We start from the raw sequence: 20145 nt of genomic DNA, 5'->3' as shown, positions 1-20145 counted from the left end.
GAACATTTTGTGCCTCGGTGTATGTTTTTACTGCCTGTTTACCTCAGATGACAAAATAAAATCATTCACAGGATCTCCTGCACAACAATTGAGACCTTAAGCTTAGAGTGGAGAAGAGCTGTGGGACCATTCTACATAGGATGTGATTAAAGAAAGAGAACTGGATTGAAGCCACAGATGGGGAAACTGAAACAACAGAACCAAAGCTTGGTCTGAGGATGGTGCTGAATGAGAATAACCTAGAAGCAAATCTAGCTAATGCCATCTAGATCCCTAGTAGCTTCTAGACATGTGTTTAATCCTTGAAGAGAGGAAAAAAGGCAGGGAATACATATTGCCTAGAGAGATTAGGACTACTATTATTCAGCCAACACTGACTTTTCCAACCTTTATTCTCTTATCCATATTTTCACAGTAATATATCATGGGGGTGGGGAGGCTTTGACTAGTACAATTAGCAGGGTACAGCCATCTGAAATATTCTGTAATTAACTCATCTATTCTGTAGATGGAGGATCCCTCAGGTCTGAAATAGGGGGGCGATGTGCAATAGGGCAAAGGTCAAACAATTACACAAACAACCTACCCCTCCACCACATCCATAAGGCAAGGCCATTTCTGGAATGTCAAAGACAAAGAGAATTTCTGACACAGTGCACGTTGTCCTACCTGCCTCTCTTCTCCACAGGCAGGTCTCTGGAGCCCATTCCATCCACTAAGATGATCCACACAGTCAAATGAAGCAGATGTACTCAAATGAGCAGCTGTCTCTCCCACTGATGGGAATTAATCTGTTTGGCCATCCTGGCAATTTTTCAGATGCACTCCTCTAAAGGTTACTGAAAACCAAAAATTGTACGGCTGCAAATCCCTTCTGGTAGCAGCCAGACATATGCTGAACCAGCCTGCTGCTACCAGAGCCTCATCCAGTCTCCCAGGGCTGCAGCAAACAGCAGGATCTGCTGTCCTGACCATCACTGGGATGTTCAAGTGGGACTTGCTCAATGAGCGCATACACGCAATCTGCTATTTTTTAAATGTACCAGTCACCAAAAGCCACATTTCCATTAAGCGGGAGAGAACATTCCTGATGCTCCCGTTCTCTCACGGCAGCAGAATTTCCCTGAACTGACACTTTCTGCAGAGCTCTGTGACACTGAGCACGGCATGCCTGGCTCCCATCTGAGCAGACACTGTGAGCACAGCGTAAGCACCAGGTACTCCTTTACACACCAACTTCTGCTCCAGCCTAGCATGGGCATTTAAAAAGTTTTTAAAAGAGTATATTTCTCTCTTGGAAGAGAGCAGCAAGTTACCCAGGCAAAATCATGGATTCTTGTATAGGGGTTATTAAGTAAGCAGAGTGCAGGAAACAAGACTGAAGAGGTTTCAAGTGCAGTAAAACTGAGCTTTTAAAGCAAGTGCAGTTCTTAGATACAAACAATTGATTTGGGACTAGCAGTGCACTGGAGATGTGCCACAGGAACTCCCCAGACCTCAACACAACTGCTCTTTTCTGTCTTCTGGAATGCTTTTACAGCATTAATTGCCTGATCAGAAAGAAATGCCACAGAAACCCTCAGTGATAACCAAGGTCAATTTTGCAGACTTGTGTGCCACTGTCCAGTAGAGGCACTTCTTCTGTGGTAGAAAAGACTGTTTTCTTTTACATCAAATGACTTAGCCATGAGCTTTCACATCTAAGGAAATAGCAGCAATACGATGTCTCAAATACATTACTAATGGAGAGGGCAATTTTCTTCCATGGCACTGCCTCCTCCACTCCTTTTCAGAACTGAAGTATCCATTAAGAGTGACTCACTGGTTGCAAAAACATGTGAAAAAGAGACATCCTGAAGTTTGTTTTTAAATACTCTCCACAGTCAGTATTATGGCTATCAGGAATTTGTGAAAACCATAGGCATGCAACATATTTTCAAGAGACGTGGTGCAGAAGAGAAACCTCATGCTAAAAAATCACAACTATTATTGCATAGCAACCAAGCAAACATGTTTGATTCCTGACTAACCAAAGTCTTCTCTCCTTTCACCACAGCCATGAATCCCTAACCTACTAGCAAGGGTAATTAACCATTTTTTTATCTTTTTCCAGCATCTTGTCCTCTTCTTCCTTTCTCTCTTTCTTGGATGTCCATGAAAGCTGGTGGAGACTCCACGTGGAGGGACGCAAACTTGCTTACCTCAACCACCTTACTTTGGTTTATCAAACACAATACTATCTCTCTTCTCTGCTTTAGTTCTACTATTGGTTTAGTCCAATATTTTTTTCCAATTCAGGTCTAGGCTGCCATGTGTAAACCATAAGTAGATGTTGGTCCAGGGAGGGAGAGCAGTAGGGATGGTCAGGTACCAAGTGCAAACTACCTGCTGTTAGGCTGGGTATCAGGTATTCTGGGGGAAAAAATATACTCTAACATTCCTGGGCTCACTCTTGAATTTACCCTGGATAATTTTATAGAAAAGCCTTTTCAAAGATCTTTCTACAGAGCTAGAATTACATGAAAACTTTCCTGACTAAGTTTTTATCCCCACATATGGCCAGGAAAACTCTTAGCTGTTCTTCTTGTCATGCTGCTGTGGAATTACACTGAACATTTCTGTAACAAAAGCTATGCAACCTAAGTACTGTAGGGTGACATAATTCTGAGCTCAAGTTGATGGATTTTTCCATTTGCAAGATTTTGCACAGTAATTCCTGATTAATTCTGAATGGTGAAATTAATGAGCTTATCAAAGTAACAAGAAAGAGCCAGGGCTATTCTTGTTCACCACTGTGTTTCTTCTAGTATAAAATTACTTTCTGATCTATTTTAATCTCTTTTCTATTAAAAGGATTTGCTGCCTCTTACCCAGTAAGACAAGAATACACCTCCCTATAGGTGAAAAGAACTGAAAGATGAGTGTCCTCCACTCTCAGTATTCCATGGAAGTCCCAGAGCAAACACACAAGTTACTACTTTTTCAGTTTTGGGGAAAGCAGATTATTTTACCCTAGGAATTCTACATAATCTGCTAAAAATGTCCCCTGCCCTTTTACACATAGGGATATTAAGAGTGGCTATAGAAGATCTCGTGTTAAAGACAATGGAATTATGCTCACTGAGTAACTGAAGAAAATGCTGAACTCATTCAGGACTTTACTTGTATCATAGAAGGGATGCAATAAGCATCACAGAAAAATTATTGTTTTTCACTGAACTCAATAAAAAAATGCAAACCACTAAATAAATCAGGTAAAATATTAGAAGATTATGCAGAAAGATGTGTTTGTGGGCTGATCAGACAAGGGCAGGAACTGGCTTAGTATTGTTTCATGGGCACACAAAAAAAAAGCTCAGCAGCACTGAGCATTCACCACCACATCTCTGCAAGGATCTGTTCAAAGACTTTTCAACCTTTCACCACTGAAACAAGAGTGACCTGCTCCACCTCAGATTTTGGAAATTCTGTGGCAGCCTGTACCACATAAGAGCCTTTGTTGGTGGAGATGTGGATTTAAAAGGCCTGGAGGAACTCTTATGGTAATCTGGTCTGACTTCCTGCCTGGCACAGCCTGTAATACCTCATGCAGCAATTTCTTTACAAAGCACAAGAACTTGTAACTCTACTAGAAGATATTTCAGAAGCAGATCTAATCTTGATTTAATTACTCCAAGTGATCTACCACATTCCTTTCCAAGCGTTTCCAATGGTTAATTACACCCACGGTATCGTAATTCCACCGTGAACTCCTCTTCCTTATCTTGCCATGTTTTTGTCTGTTGGAGCCCTATCCCATCTCCCTACATCCCTTGATATTTTTAGATACTAACCACATCACACCTCAAAATTCTCTTACCTGAGATAAATAGTTTGCCTGCTTGGCAAACCAAAACAGGGATTCCTGAGTCAATCGCACAGCATCTGCGGCGGTGTACTAGATATAGCTCCTGACTAAAGAGACTAAAAGAGAAAAGTCAATTCAAATGTGAGGGGAAGGCACCAAACATCTTCTTTAACAAGCTTTTCCAGCTTCTGTAGCACCCATTTGTATGACCTGGAAATTTGGGATGAACAGCACTGTGACCTGCATAGCTTCATTTTCAACCTAGCTGATAAATTCTAGCTCAAACTGGATCAGTAGTTACTAAACACTGCAGTTAACTTAGAAAGAAAAAGATGGCTGATGGCAGGTGGTTTTCTACTGCCCATATGTCAAATCACATAAAAATGACCTGGTACTTCTGCAGGCACTGCCAAGGCAGAAATCCAGGAGTGAGCAATGTACACCCTAAAATACTTCCAGCTGTGACTCTGGTAAACAAAATAAGTAAATTTCCACTACTGCTGTCATGCGATATTACTTAGGCGTATTACTTAGGTATTTGTATTACTGTAGCATTCAGGGGCTCCACATAAGGCTCCCTTGTGTTGGGTGATCAACTACAGACACAGCAAGTTTAATTCATTTTTGCAACGTTTGCCCAGTGCTTGTATGGCTGAGTCCTGGTAAAGAGACAGGAGGACTTGTGTTCTTCCTGGATCATGGATGCTGATGAGATCAGTGCACAAAGACTGCTCAGAACTGGAATTTCTTCTGGCATTTACTAAATCCCTGCACTACCCATGTGGTTCTCAACACACTATAAAGTTCCTTAGCTTCATTAGCCCTATTCCAGAAGGGTTTCCAGTCCTTCTCACTGATTGGATGAAAACCAGCAGCATCTTGCTGTCTCAGAGATGTATTATATAAGCACACACCTTTGTAGCTGCAAATAGATGCACATACTCTCCATGTACCAATACAAAGTAAGAATTGCAAAGATAGTCCACTATTTACACCACCATTTGTTATGACACCTCATTACTTTTTCACAACACTACTGTTTTTTCCATTAATACTTCACATTTCTACTCACTTGTGGTTTCTAGCAGTTTATATTTTGCATAGCTTAAATGCTTTTTATTTTCAAGCTTCCCTCTTCCCTATTCCACGAATGCTCCTCTGCAAACTGGGAACACAGTTTATGCAGACATATCAACTTTTACTGATGTCAACAGCTTTTAAAAAAATTCTTTTGAACACCCTTCCATTTGGAAGCCATTTGACTTGAAACAGAAGTATGAAATCCAGCAAACAACTCTGCAAAATTTTACTTTAAGCACTGATACAAAAAACCAAACCAGGCAAACATGGGAGGAAAAAGCAATAACCAACAACATTTCCCTTCCTTGGAATCCTGAGAATGACTATTATAATTGAAATATTAACTGTGACAGAAAAGTAACTATATATTTTTGTAATGCCCTGAACAGGTTCATACTTCAGCTGCCTGTCAGAATATCTTGCTATTGTACACCTGGCTTTGTTATCTGACATAGATGCTTCATTTTCTAGGTGACACACCACATGAATGTCAGCATCCTCACTAGCAATGGAAGAAATAGAAAGATAAAACCACTTTTTTAACATCCCTTGCAGGTGGTAGTATATTGAAACACCTTCTTCTGCCTTTTGCCCATCTAGCAGATGATACACAATCCATTTGCGAAATGCAGCTGAATTATGTTTTATGTAAGGAGAAATACTCACTCTTGGAAGAGTTCACCCCTCCTTTATTTATTTAACTAAATAACTCATAAACTCCCACCACCACATCTCAAAAAAAACAAAAACCTGTGACCAAACTACTTATTTTATCAGCATATCCTCTAGTATTTCATTTTCAAACTGGAAGAAAATGAAGATTTCCTTATCTGCGTAGTGAAACCTATAGCATCTGCTGAAAAACATTTACCTGTTAATTCCTTACAGGCAGTTTCCAAATCTATGAAGGCATCTTATTATGACTGAAAACCAAACAGTGGTACAGTAACAACAACAAAAATTTAAATGTTGTTAGACTCATTCTGCAATACTGTACTCTTTCTTTTTTGTGCTTTGACATACTGACCCAAACTGGCATCTACTAATGAAATGCTGAAATCTACTGGTCCAGAATCTAGCCTAAAATGCTGAGTATACTTGTTAAAATTATCTCAAATTAACTTGAATATCTTACTAAAGTGGAATAATTAAAAAAAAATAAAAAAATCTTACCTTATTAGAGCTTCATTTTCTGTTCTTTCACTGAAAAGAGTAAAGAAATCTATATTAAAGATCCATTTGGTAAAAAGAACCTTCTGATGTAACTATTTCAGTTTCACTCCAGTTAACACCAAAACGAAAAGGTTCTTTTTACGTAACTGTAGTAAGTTTGTTATTTTGCAGAGTTAATCATTCTCAACACCCTGGAGTAGAGGTCTTTATTTATTTGCCATCTTAATTAGCTGTTCTGAACAAACGTTTCAAATACTTTGGAAATAGCAATACATACAACTGATCTCATCAATTCACCACCTAAACTACAGGCTAATTAAACACATTCAGTAGGTTTATTTTCAATTCATGCTGCTCATCTCATGAACAGTATTTGTGTTTGTGTTCCCATTATTTTTATTGGAAATTTGATTATTATAGATCAAATATATATCCTAATATATTAATATATTAATATAATATAATATATATTTATATCTTATAACCCATTATAAGATAGGTTTGCATTGCAGTATGCCCATTCAAAGAGTTTCTCAGCCTGGAAGTTTTTTTTTAAAAGTAGCTATTTTCTGCTCAACCCTCCAAACAGGTAGGGTCAGTGGCAGTTTGGAATAATGAAAGGACAGAGCCATTTCAATAAACACCTACTTCAACTCAGCCACTCTTTATGACACATTTGTCAACAATTTACCAACCCACATCACAAAGTCAAAAAACAAAAAAAGCTTTAAGAGTATTCTGGGAAAGTCCAGGCATAACTCAGAACAATCAGTTAATGTTGAGGCCTTCAAAATTATTAATTAACCTTTCATTCCTTCATGAATGAAATTCCTTTTTTTCAGTCCTTTACAACCAGGGAGAACTATCTGCAAGCATAAGCATTTTAACTGGGAATGGGATTCTGGAAACTCTGAAGTAAACGGGTATTTTTTGTCACCAATGTAAGCAAGAACAAAATCACACTTTTTCTTATTTCATTTTCTCAATTAGCATAATCTACAGCATGAAATAGAAAACAAAAAGGCAAGTCTAATAAAATCTGACAATTATTAGCAGTATTTGTTGAAAAGCAGAGAAAATCATGCTGAGTCACAGGCAAAGCATCTCAACCTCTAGCACATTCTGTACACTTCATTAGCTATCAGTCAGGATGGTTAGAGATGAAGAGAAAACAAGGAGAGACCTTGTTCATCTTTGCCAAGGACAAATTCGAAGCTTGACCTCAAAGCATGCAATCAATGCAATGGTTGAAGAGATGAATTCTTTTCTCTACAGTGAAAATACTGTGATTTGGGGGACAGCAGGGTTAAAACAGAGTCTTCTAGGAATGAATCTGTCAATCTGAGGGAAACAAAGCTTAGGAGAATGGCAGAAGTGCCTCTTCCCTTCATTTAGAGTATGGTCACCTGGTATTTTTGAGAGTCCTGAAAAATGAGACTATTTCACAAATGGAACAGGTAAACTTAGAGAAACATTCCTGGAGTGCAGTAAATCATTGGATTAACCACCCATTTTGAGAAAAGCCATGAGATCCTATTTTTGTGAGTCAGCTCATAAGAGCTGACATTTACAAAGTCTGATATCCTACAACAGAGTACATGCACATGTGTACCTTTAAAGGAAAAAGAATAACTGTAAGGTCATTTAATTACTTAGTCAAACACAAAATCCTCATAGGTTTCGTTTTTCTACAGCTCCCCCTGATAATCAGCTATTAAAAACATGTATCAGTACCAGATTAGTTCACATTTACCTGTCAGGCTTCAGGTGTGGGTCACCCACAAAAGGTAATTTAAGAAAAATTCTGCATGCAGGAATCAAGGGACGGAACCAGTAAGTATTTTATCACTGGATGCTATGCAGGGCTTCAATAGGATTGAGTGGGATTTATTACAGCACGAGCCAAATCCTTCTTACTTTTCTCATGCAAAACAGCCATTGAAGCTAGCCAGAGTGCAACTGAGGACATACTGGATCCCTGATTCTCTATTACTCACCTGTCACAATACTACTGCCATCCCCAGCACAAAGTTTCTGGGACCAGAATGGCTCTTTCTGGGAAGGGATAGGAGTGTCTTACAGGCCAGCCTGTTTTAACCATAAAGCAGGTACAGAAGCAAGTCTGAAGAAGACTAAAAGTCATCCTGGACTTGTGACAAGATCCACAGTTTTAAAGTAAAGTATTTCTATGCTAGAAACACTCAGCACAAGCTGCTTTGAAGCATATTTAACGCATCCTACATACTTTTAAAAGAAGAATGAAAGCTTACTTTGGCAGGGTTTATGACTCCCAGAAAAAAAAAAAACCCTAGCATGCTTAAAAAAAAAATTTGCATAAATTTTCCTTATCTGATCTAGCTGTTGATAACAGGACAAGCTACAATGAGGTTCCATGAGCACCTCCTGTCACAGGTTCTCATGGGCCCTGCTGCCTGTCCAGGCCAAAGGTCTCAGCAGACATTTGTTCAAGAGGACCCATTACTATCCATAGTAGGGAGCAGGAAGCTTCTAGAAGATCTCAGGAGATCTGGCTTTTATCCAAGTGGAGATAACCTCCACTCCAGTGTGCCCAAAACAACACTGGATAAGCGAGGTGAGGTTCAAGCATTCAGTGGTCCCTGCAGAAGACTTATCAGGCTTCCTGCCTTATCTGCCTCAGATACCTGGGCAACGAATTTAAAATTAAAATATATCTCCTGTTAACTGCTTGCACTGCCTTCATGCTTAATGCCTACTTCATACTTAGATGGAGGGGGAGAGTGCTACAGGAAAAAAAAAAAAAAAAAAGCAAAAAAAAAGTAAAAAAAAAAAGTAAAAAAGTGAGGACATTTACATTGCAATATTCAGATGTGTCATTTTGCTAAGCATATGCCTCTTTACAGTAAAAACTATACTTGTTGCTAGTCACCAAATGTGTTAACTTTGGACAGACTTTAGGAGGATTCTACCAGACTGCCTCAAAGGCACATCAGTACCATTAAGTTAAACTAAGTAGACAACTGTCCACACTCAGTGACAAGAGGCTCTGTAAATTCAACAGTGTATTTATAATTATCCTTTCAATCCAGGTGCCAAAAAAAAAAAAAGAAAAAAAAAAAACAACATCTTTTTTCAAGTTCCATCTTTTTCAGAACAACTTAAGAACCTTCCCAGATTCATTATATATTTCTATATTATAATATATATTATTTATATATTATTATCTATTATAATTAATTAACACTAAAAAACCTACTGATAGAGATTGTTAAAACAATGTACTGTGCTACTGAAGCTTTTCATGATTTTTCTTAAGGAAGACTCACCACAGACTTGTTGTATCACAGCAAACCAATACTGCTAAAATGATCAGACAGCAGAATAGATGTAGATGAAAATTTCCTAGTTTAACACACAGAAAATTCCTGACTGCATGGAGTTGTACAAATAAAAATGTTCCTTTTTGTTTCAGTCATTACTATTACACCTTTTTCGTTGCATGCTGTTTAGCAGAAACTGGAAAACTGAAGGTAACTAGAATATTGGTTTAACCCTTAAAAGGAATATACCAAATTAGCTAGAACAACTAATTTCCATATGATCCAACACTTATCCAGTACATACTAGGAGAAAAGACATCCAGGTGCTCTTCAGAAAATTTAGATATAAAGTATATATTCTGCCTAAGTCTTTGAACAGATATCAGATTAGGGATGAGAGCAGTACTTTTCTTCTTATACTTTTCTTCTTATCCATCAAATCCCATTCATCCTATTAAAACTTACTTTCAAGCTCCTCACACCCATCACACACATCTTCATTTAGAAAAAAACAAAGTTACCAAAAGATGGAAATCTATTCAGCCCTCTAGACAGATTCACCACAGAATTTTTTTCAGTTTACTTTTCTAGTCCCTGCAGGATGCTCTGGTGTTCAGAGGGCCACAAGGAGACTGATTGAACAAAGTAACTACAATTTCCTTTTTCACAAAAGATCCCAGAAAGCCAAGCAGGCCTGAAAAAGCCAGAGAGTTCTTATTCCATCAGAGCCAAGGAAGGAAAAACAAAGGGGTGGGGGATGAGCAATCCTGACCAGGAGATAAATTAATTCTTAAAGCTGCTTCAGTAAGTCTGGCTTTCAGTTCTTCAGTTTAGCAGTTCCCAGTCAGAATGAAAAGCATGTCAGTGGAGGTGGAGTAAAAAAAGCATAGAGGGGAAAAAAAGACAGCAGGGAAAAATCTCACTGACCTCCCTCAGCAAAGCTCTTCCTCAAGATGCAAGGAACTCTGCTGGCACAGAAAGTTAATTTAATTCTTCCTGCCCCACCAGTCTTGACTCAAGGCCATTTGATTTCACAGTTCCAGTATCTGCAGTAGTTAGCAAGTCATGCCATGCACTCTGCAGAGCAAAAAGCCACGACTGCAGCATGCCAAAGTCTGATCTGTGACAGGCATTCCCAGTTCTAGAGCTCTACACAGCGTGCCTTGGATCGCTTGGTGCTGCGAGGCAGGAGAGAGGTCTGTGTGCTCTGGGACCTAGGGATGCACCCTGAGAATGTTTACTACCAGTACAATGCTAAGTGTAACCAGCATGCAGGTGTAGGCTCTCTGCAGGATGAAAGGGCAGAAGAAAGCCTGTGTTTAGATTGGACAGCAAGAACAAGATCATAGCTGGGAGGCAGAAAACTCATAAAATAGCTCCATTTAGAGCATACATACAGATTAAAAATTAACCACTGTTGCCAAAAGACTGCACATAACCCCACCCACAGCTATACCTGCCTATGTAGGGACTGCCAAATGCAAGTGGAATATGTGCTCTGCTGCCCCACCAGCATGACCAGCCAAGAGCCACCATCTCACATCTGTCCTGATGTTTTCCCCAAGAAAGTGCCCAAGAAAGAGACACCATTTATTGCTCTTGATGACCGGCTGTCATAGAAATCAGGGACTTTGTGATTTTTTTGGAAGCTAGTCATCCTCCTGAGTCTAAGAAGTCAGCAAAGTAGCTTGACCCAACTGTTCAGAGATGAAATAATGTGGAAACAAAAATCACCATTGCTAGTGCTGTATGCTTGTTGAGACCATACTAAAGAGCTCAAAGCTGCTTTACAGAAAATGCTACAAAAATGCTGTCCAGAAGCTATTATCTTCTCCAGTAAATGATGAGTCCACAGACAGTATTGACTGCTGTTTTGCCAGCATTTCCATTACAATTCTCTGCTTTAATGAAGAATTAACAAGATTAAATACACTTTGGTTAGTAGACCTTTGAGTTCTATTACAGTATATCATATTTACATTAGAAATATTAATGTCACAATTCTTCTTGACTTTGAAAAGTACAACGATAAATTAACTTACCTTTAAAACAAAAACTGTACCAAAAATAATTCTTTAAAATCTTCAAACTTATTCTACTACTTTTTTATAGAAAAATGACGCTGTTTATGCCATTAAAAAGTAAAGCTAATTCATTTTTGTAATGTAAGAATTAATTGAATTCAAGAGAACTAAGAAGATCCCAGAAAAGGGCAGCTATTCTCTCTGTACATAACATAATCATATGCCCTAAATCAAATTATTTTCTTCCTCTGAAACATATTTAAGGATGTCATCTCCATAGGGCCTGGTCCAGTGCCACAAAGCACAATGAAGCACGCTGTCGCTGATGAGAAGCCTTGCATTCCCCTTAGGCTTGAAAACCTTGTGTAGGACCAAAAACCATCAGGATGTTGAAAATAAGCCTTTGCAGATATTTTTAAATTATTGATATTTGTCAAAACCTAAAAAAAACCCAACCAGCTAATAGTCAAATCTAAGGGGAGCCTTCAAGCTTTATATGCAACATATGATGACGGTGATACAGGAAGTTTTGGGAATTCAGGGATATTCATTCCACGTGTGTTTAACCATATACTGCAACTACTGGTGGAAGGCACCTCTTCTGAGATTGATGGCACAAACAGCGCCCTGGAATTTTCTCCCCTCCTCTGCCAACTTACTGAAGAGGAACCCAGGGAGCAGAATAGCTGAGACAGCCGAAACAAGGTTTCTTCAGCCATTCAATCATCCTTAAGCTCAGACTGCTTTACACCAGATGCCTGATTTTAATCATTGTCCATATGTCTGAGTAAGCATAAAGAATGTACTGCAGAGACAAAACTTGGGCCTTCACACTTTTTCTCAGAAAGCATATACTTTTCTGTGTATAATCATCCCACTGACAAGTGAATGATTATTATTTTCTTAATTGTCCCTGGTTTATCTTCTGTGAGATGGCCTAATTAAATAAGCTAGTATCTTGAAGGACAAATGTACAATAAGTATTGCTGCAAAATATCCCCAGCCAGTAAAGTTCATTATTGAGTCCTAGAATAAAACACGACAGACTTTGTTATGTTGTCTTTTCCAGGGTGTCACTACCAACCCAACACATCCTAGAACTTAATAAAGCCTGGCAGCCTCCAACTCATGATACATCCAGAACACGTATTTCTCCCCCCACTGCTTTTTTTAATAACTGGTGCTGTTCTGTTCTTCTTGGGATGGTGGATAACAATCATCACACCTGCACACTGCCATGCAGCTGTCAGGGTAATTCCATCCAAATTAAGGCAAGCCCCATGACAGCAAAGGTTTAATACATGGGGAGGAAATATGGTGAACTGGTCTGTAGCACACTAACAGCTCTGAGTTTAGGATCTTTTTATGGTTACATTTTTTTTTTTTTTTTTTTTTACTTTTTTTCTACCTGTATGGCATGTGCCCTCATTTAAGTCCTATGTATAGCATGTGTCCCAGTAAATTGTCCCAGTGCAGTTCAGAACTGAGGCACAGACTGCACAATTTCAGCAAGAAATGGCCTTAAGCCCTGCATGCTGCATACTGAGAGCTATGAAAAGGACACAAAGAATAAATAAAATGGAAATCTGACATTTGAAAATCACTGAAAGCAAGCTTAACGAGAAGAGTTATTTCTTCTTATTTATGGTTCTCTAAAGATTTTAAGGTGTATTGTACAACATTGTTGTATGATCATCAGGCCCACAGTTCTGCTGGGAAGCATTTTTCAAATGGCAGTTTTGGTTGCCAATATAAGAAGCAGACAAAGAAACAAAAACAGGTATTTCTAAAAAAGAGCTTTGGAAAATGTCTTCCTGTGCCCAATATATAGAGCAAATATAAATTTTCACATAAACTGAGTTATATTTCATTAGTGTCTGCAGCTGCCTAACTTTTCTTTATCTGTGGAGAGGGAGTGGAAAACATTGCTAGTGACAATGACATCATCTGCTAGTGATAACCAACTATGAATAAATTCAAAATCTTGTTGAATCAAGGTTTTCTGGCTAAGCTAACAGAATAAAAGCCTTAAGAAACTATATTTGCTTTATTTTCTGGAGCTAAGGTCAAGCATGCTGAAGCTTCAGTAGTTTTTTTTTTTTTTGAAAGGGGCATTAGGGCTAAACTCCAATTAAGAGACAAACTGACTGAGATATTTGTTTAGGAGGTATGTAGTAATGTATCAAATCCATTCCATTGGAATTGCCTTTGTGTTTATTTCTACCAAAGGAAAACAGAACAAAAAAAATCTATCAAGGTATTCAAATTCAAAACTGGATTCATGCATGTTGAAAACTTTTGAATGCACAACTAGCAGGCAAGGGGAAAGTGGAATTTCCCTCACTTTGGATGCTCCATAAAAAAGGCTTAACTTACACTTCTACATTTTCAGAAAGATGGTGGTATTTACTTGTTTCTTCCAGTATATCACAGATAATACTCAGCTGTTGGGTTTATGAGGTACTTACAATTGTAACTCAACAGATAAATCCTTTGTTATAAAGAGAGAACAAATAATGGGGATTTACAAAGCTGTAATTATACTGAGAGGGTTTATGCTTAAGGATGTATTAAAAGAAATACTATACACAAAATAACTTTTTTTAAAAGAAATCCTCTGAGCATTATCACCGCTTATAGTAAGGGCTCTTTTGCCATAAAAGGGATTTTAAATGTATTTTGTGCTAAAGGATGCCCGCAGAATCTGCCAAGCTCCCCTACGTAGGCTGAAGTTGGTAGCATATACCCGTTTTACGGTTAGCAAATGATGATGAATGAGCAGAGCAAACCTTGAGCCCAAAACAAACCACACTAAAGGCAGATGATGCACTCCAGCAACCAGCCAAAGCACGTCAGCTGCTGCAAGCCTTGGCAGTGAGCAGAGCCCGAGAGGTGGAGCGTGCCGTGCCCAGCAGCCGCGCTCTTGGTTGCGCGACAGGCACGAGCAGGGCGAGGAGCACACCCCAGCCCCCTGAAAGAACAGCAGCACCAGTGATAACACCCCTTAAGTAACACACCACCAGTGCCTTTGCACTGGTCTGCCTGGTCATGAAAGGCACTTGGACACCCAGGAGCAGGATGCCCTAAAACACAGGGGATGTAGCCAGTATTTTGGACCTCCTGTTTCACCAGCAGCTTCCTGAGGACAGGTGTTCCTCAGAGACCTGTGGCTGGTTGCACAGCATTCCACAGGAGACCCACTCCAGTTACAGCCGTGCCCTGAGGACGCTTTGAGGCTGGCTGCCAGCCAGCTTGTCCCAACAGTGAGAAAACACAAAAGCAAAGATGACTTCAAGCATCCCACTGTCTGAATTAAAGATGATGTTAGGTTTCGCTTCAATATATTCCATGATCAGAACGTAGCTGAGTAGTTATTTTACTATATGACAAACATTTTTTTTTTTATTTAGTAATGGTCACCAGTTTCCACTCTTGTTAAGTCACAATGATTTCTACATCTCCTCACAGTAAAACATGGAACTGGGAATCACAAAGTTAAAACACTTTGTATAAATTTATTCTGAGATTGTTTTGACTGTAGCAGCTTATTGGTAAACTCAAATGGGAGAATCTGACCGTTATTCAAGAAAATACAGCAAACAAAATTGGAATTACTTTACCAAACCTCTTCTCTAAGTTCAGTGATTTATTTTCCTAGTTTTGATTTTTTAAAATAACTGATTATTGGTATCAGTAACACGCAATTCTGTATTAGATTTTTAAGGTTACACCTGAACACATTAGAACAGTTGCTAGTGCAATGTATGACCAAAAAATATCCACTACTTCATTATTAATTGCTTCTATAGAGACAGGCACTATGATTAATTAGATGGTCAAGAGAATTCCAGATCCATGCAAAAGACACCAGTTGCACTAGCAATATGTTTCCCAAGTATAACCTTTTCTTTTTAATATACTAATTACAGTGCTTTGACTTCTGGCATGGATCCCTGAACCAGTCAGGGCTGCAGGAAGGCAGTGCAACAGGAATGCACAGGGAATAAAGTGGTAGGAGGCACTTGGAGCAAACCCAAGGCTCAAGGGAGCTGAGTGGTCTCAATTTGACTGGAGGAAGGAATGGGTAGCATCGCCTCTACTATCCCTCCACATCAGCATAGAGCTGGTGGTGATAGGAGGTGCTCAAAGCCTGCTACAGAGGAGACAGACAGGGAAAACAGGGGACAGAGGTTCATAGTCTGATCCCTCTGATGCATGAATCCATGTCCATAGGCAATATTAAGGCACAAAATATTCTACTTTCGCTCTTTTCCATTTCATTCAGAAAAAGTTTTCGTAATTGTTTAGTTTCCTGTTTAAAAGGAAGGAGTTCAAGAAGTGTTTGGACAATGCTTTCAGGCACTTGGTGCGATTCCTGGGGCTGTCCTGTACAGGGCAAGGAATTGGAGGCCATGATCCTTGTGGGTCCATTCCAGCTCAGGATATTCTGTGATTCTATGACAAAGCAAGTGAATTTAACAGCTAAATTACAATGGATTATAAAGCCACATTTCCAATTTTACAAACCAGAAGAGTTTTTGCTACACATAATATTTCAACTTTGGTGTTTGACTCTGAAATCTAAAAAAAAACCAAACAATCTGTGATTTTTGTATTTGAGATCAGTCATATGGACTACGTAATGGAAAAGCTCTATAATTTATCTGAATCATTATTTTATTTTGTTCTCTCGTGGTTCCAATTGTTCATTGTTAATTAGATCCAGCCACAACAACTCATTGTGCAAAAGGCATACTCTGTTTTAATCAAAATCTTGGACAGCATTTTGGATGGCATCCTTAAAAACTTGGACAGAACACTCTGTGGTTTCCTCACCGATGAAGAATCAAAATTATTAACTATGAACACATCTTCCACTGGATGCTGACACTTATTATCAGATTACTTGATGAGCAGCTCCTTGTTTCATGAAACTATTTTAGACTTCCTTCTGTTTGGTCTCTGCTTTCTTCACTCAGAACACTAATGAACTGAAAACCTGACCCATAGGACACATCCATTATGAACTCTTAAATAATTTTTTAATTTCCATTTTATGCCATGCTGAAAATGGTGCTGTAAACATAAAATATGACTGTGACAGTCTCATCTATTTGAAATCAGATCTTTTCATCTATAATCTTCAACTTATTTTCCTAATTGTTTTAGCATTTAAGAGAAATGGCCAGTGTTTGGGAATGAAACACACCAACAAGCTCATGCTTATGGACTGTCTTCATAGATGTATTCTGGGGACAATGTACTGGTTTAGACTATTCTCACAGGTGAAAAAAATCTGAACAATGTTTCCTTGGCAGAAATTAACACAGCACACCACTTTTCTCTATCAATATATAAATTGTCATTTGATGAAACTTGATTTTGGTGCTGCTGTTTTAAGAACCTTTGCTAGGTTTTACATCTTGCTCTGTAAGATTTAGTTTTTTCTTTTGTGTCAGGCTGCTCAGCAAATTCCCATCAGAGTGAGTCCAGAGGAGGCCAAGAAGGCGATAAGAGGGCTGGAGAACCTCTCTGATGAAGACAGGCTGAGAGAGTTGAGGTTGTTCAGTCTGAAGAGGAGAAGGCTCTGGGGTGACCTTGGAGCACCTTCCAGCACCTACAAGAGAGCTGGAGAGGGACTTTTAACAAGGACATGCAGAGACAGGATAATGAAGAATGGCTTGAAATAGAGTAGGCTTAGATAAGATATTAGGAGGAAATTCCTTACTATGAGGATGGTGAGGCACTGGAACAGGTTTTCCAGAGAAGTTCTGGATGCCTCAACCCTGGACATTTTTAAGGCACGGCTGGATAAGTCTTTGAGCAACCTGATCAAGTGGAAGGCATCTCTGCCTATGCCTAAACCATTCTATGATTCTGTGATTCCTTGAAACAGCCACAAAATCAGTGTTTTAAGGGCTGTAAAGAGAAAATTACAGACGATTCAATACTGCAGCATACAAAACAGCAGAACCTAACATGCTGTCTAGCCATCAGGTATGCCTGCCTGCTTTCCCCTTGCATTAATACAGGCAATAATAATACAATTGTTTTATAATAAATGACATTCTATCATAAATTATACTATCATCAGACTGTATTACAAAATTACAGGTAGATGTAAAAATCTGTTTGATTTTAACCTAACTTTTTCAAACTATTTAAAGCTTTAAAACACAGTCTGGAAGGAAATCTAGTAAGCTCAGTTTGCACAGACCAGTGGTGATTTTGGATGCCTGGGCACTTTTCTGACCAACTGAAAAGTCTTTAATGAAATCTTGTTTCCAGTAAGAACTGAATACCATCTTTCAGATGTTTTAGGTTACGCACTCTAAAATGGCCTTATGCCAAATCATGAGTCACTTTTGAAAATTTAAGATCCTGTATCTAGTATCAAAATCCAGCAAAAAAATAAATTCCTTAATTATTATCAGAGTAGCACCATAGTTTGGAGAAAATGAAAGACCACTTTGACTAGTTTCCTTCCTAAAGCAAAATAAAACACAACAGCTGAGCTTTTTAACTGGACAGTTAAAAACAAACAAATAAACACAAAAATAAGCCTCTTATTTTAAATTATTATTTTATTATTTTATTTCTTATTTTATTTCTTATTCTTATTTTATTATTTCTTAGATGGAAGAAAAAGTATTTTAGATTGGTTAAAAAACTTAAACAACTTCTGCCTGTGTTTCAGAAGAGAAATCATAATAGCAATAACAAAAGCTTGTCTCCTTTTTTTGACATGGTACGTAATGCTACATCAGCCCATTTTAAGCACTGAGCCCCAAAAATTTTAAACTAAACATATCATATTTCTACCACTGAATATAAATGCTAAGGATCAAAATTCCCCAAAATTTACCTAGCAAAATTAGCATAAGTAGCAGTTTGCCTGTACAACACTTGAAGAATTAACATTCCAAAACTCTTAAAACTCTGCTTTGCCCTGAGAAAGGACACTGAAAAGCAGAGACTGATGAAAGAGCAGCCTGCTTCCTTGTCACACAACTTTTATATCTGTAATTCCAAGCAAGTTCTGCAAAGTGACTGACAGACATAGAGTTTCAGGAGGAAAAAAAAAAAACCCAACATAGCTGAAATTGTGTTGGTTGAATGCTACGGCACAGCAGACAGCAGCTCTATATGCCAGCACAGCAGGAAAAAAACCTCAATTGCTTTTAATAGACAGGCAGTTAGTGCAACTAGTATAATCTGGAGTGACATTTTCCCCTGACTATTATGTAAGCTGAAAGCTAAACTTGTGCTTTTATACAGTATATTGCCTATCTTCAACACACTGCCTGCCTTATCAGGTTTCTCTCAATTTTAAAGGTATTTTTGTAGCAAAGAAGGGAGGACTTATCACATCTTTGAGATTCCTTCTTAATATCCTATTTTCTTCCATTCTGCGTTCATGCTGCCACACAGACAGGCTTCAACAGGAACTGTTCTTTGTTCAGTTAGCATGGTTCATATTCTATGTCTAAAAACCTCTCTGAGAATTTTAACTCTCTACAGAAAATAATATAAAAGGTAACAAAAAACCCAGCAAATTCAAAGAAAAGAATAAATCAAAAGATGAAACAAAGAAAAGATGGAATTAAGAAACTCAAGGGCAGACAATCCATTTTACCAGCATCATTCCCTAACACCTCTTTTTCAAAATTTCAAGAAAAGAAGAGAAAAAGCAAGGAAATGGGTAGTTAGAGACATCACCATTTTTATATCCCAGGCATCTTCCAGAATGTGTGAATGTCTACCTTCGCAACAGCAATTATCCTTGACAAGATTTTCAAAATGGCACTCAGCAGCAGCCTTAGGGAGATCAGAACTTCCCACAGAAGGAGCAAAACAGATAAGACAGACTTGTTCTGCTAAAGCAGGAGTTTATGACTCCAAGATACTTAAATTAATAACTATTTCCCCATCTTTCTGTCCATCTAACTACTGTTACTCACCTCTGTGCTGCCCCTGGATAAAGCTGATAACTTAATCAGTAGCCCTTTCAAGACAGCCAGTTCTGATAGACTGACTTGTCTTTACTGTATTTTGATAGACAAATAAAGCTGTCTAAGTGCCAAGGACTCTGCATATTTAAGATTCACTTCTCAAAGAAGCGAGTGATTAAAATCTAGTGATTTTGCAAGACAAGTTCATAAGGGCTATAAATACAACACATAAGCATCAAAAGGCCTCACCAGCCAGACATCTGAATACCAGAAAGAGACACAAGGCATAAAAGAAATCAAACCTTCAAAAACAGCGTACCAAATTGATTAGGCAACACTGGAAGAATGAGTCTTACAGGAGACACTTTATTGTGTATATGTGGCAAACACGTTTATGATTTCTCTTAAAAGACTTATCTTGCATTATCCTGGTAGTTCTTCGGGAGTTCATGTCCCACCTGCCTTTCCTGTGTATCCCACAATAACAACACTGCCTCCATTAGAAGAATGTCCCTTCCAGGTGCATATCACCTCCTGAAAAGGTACTAAAAATATCCTACTGCAATGCTTTCAGAGCTGCATCATGAGCAGCAATCCCTGACTCTCACAACCTGAAGCAGGAGCACTCAGCATATATGCACAGAAAACACTGCAGAGCTTGTTGGCCCACCTATGGGTGCAAGAGAGGTGCTGACCACTCACCCAGCTCTACAGACCGTGATGCAGGCTGCAAATCTCCCTCTCAGTCAGAACTGCAGGTCTGCTGAACC

General features: G+C 38.6%; 1 protein-coding gene across 5 annotated transcripts in view; it reads right to left on the bottom strand.

Annotated features, from left to right (window-relative positions):
* The window catches only part of THRB (thyroid hormone receptor beta), a 151524-nt gene that overhangs the window by 114883 nt on the left and 16496 nt on the right, over window positions 1-20145 (bottom strand). For 4 of the 5 annotated variants that reach the window (XM_086851436.1, XM_086851414.1, XM_086851421.1 and 1 more), the window contains exon 2: window positions 6101-6130. The exons of the other annotated variant lie outside the window; for it this stretch is intronic. The gene's annotated coding sequence lies outside the window, so the exon portion shown is untranslated. The remainder of the gene's footprint in view (window positions 1-6100; window positions 6131-20145) is intronic. 5 annotated transcript variants of the gene reach the window in all.

This window comes from Cyanistes caeruleus, chromosome 1, assembly GCF_971803275.1.
Source record: "Cyanistes caeruleus chromosome 1, bCyaCae1.hap1.1, whole genome shotgun sequence".
NCBI lineage: Eukaryota > Metazoa > Chordata > Aves > Passeriformes > Paridae > Cyanistes > Cyanistes caeruleus.
The sequence above is the reverse complement of the archived record's forward strand: the minus strand, read 5'-3'. Positions and strand labels throughout refer to the sequence as shown.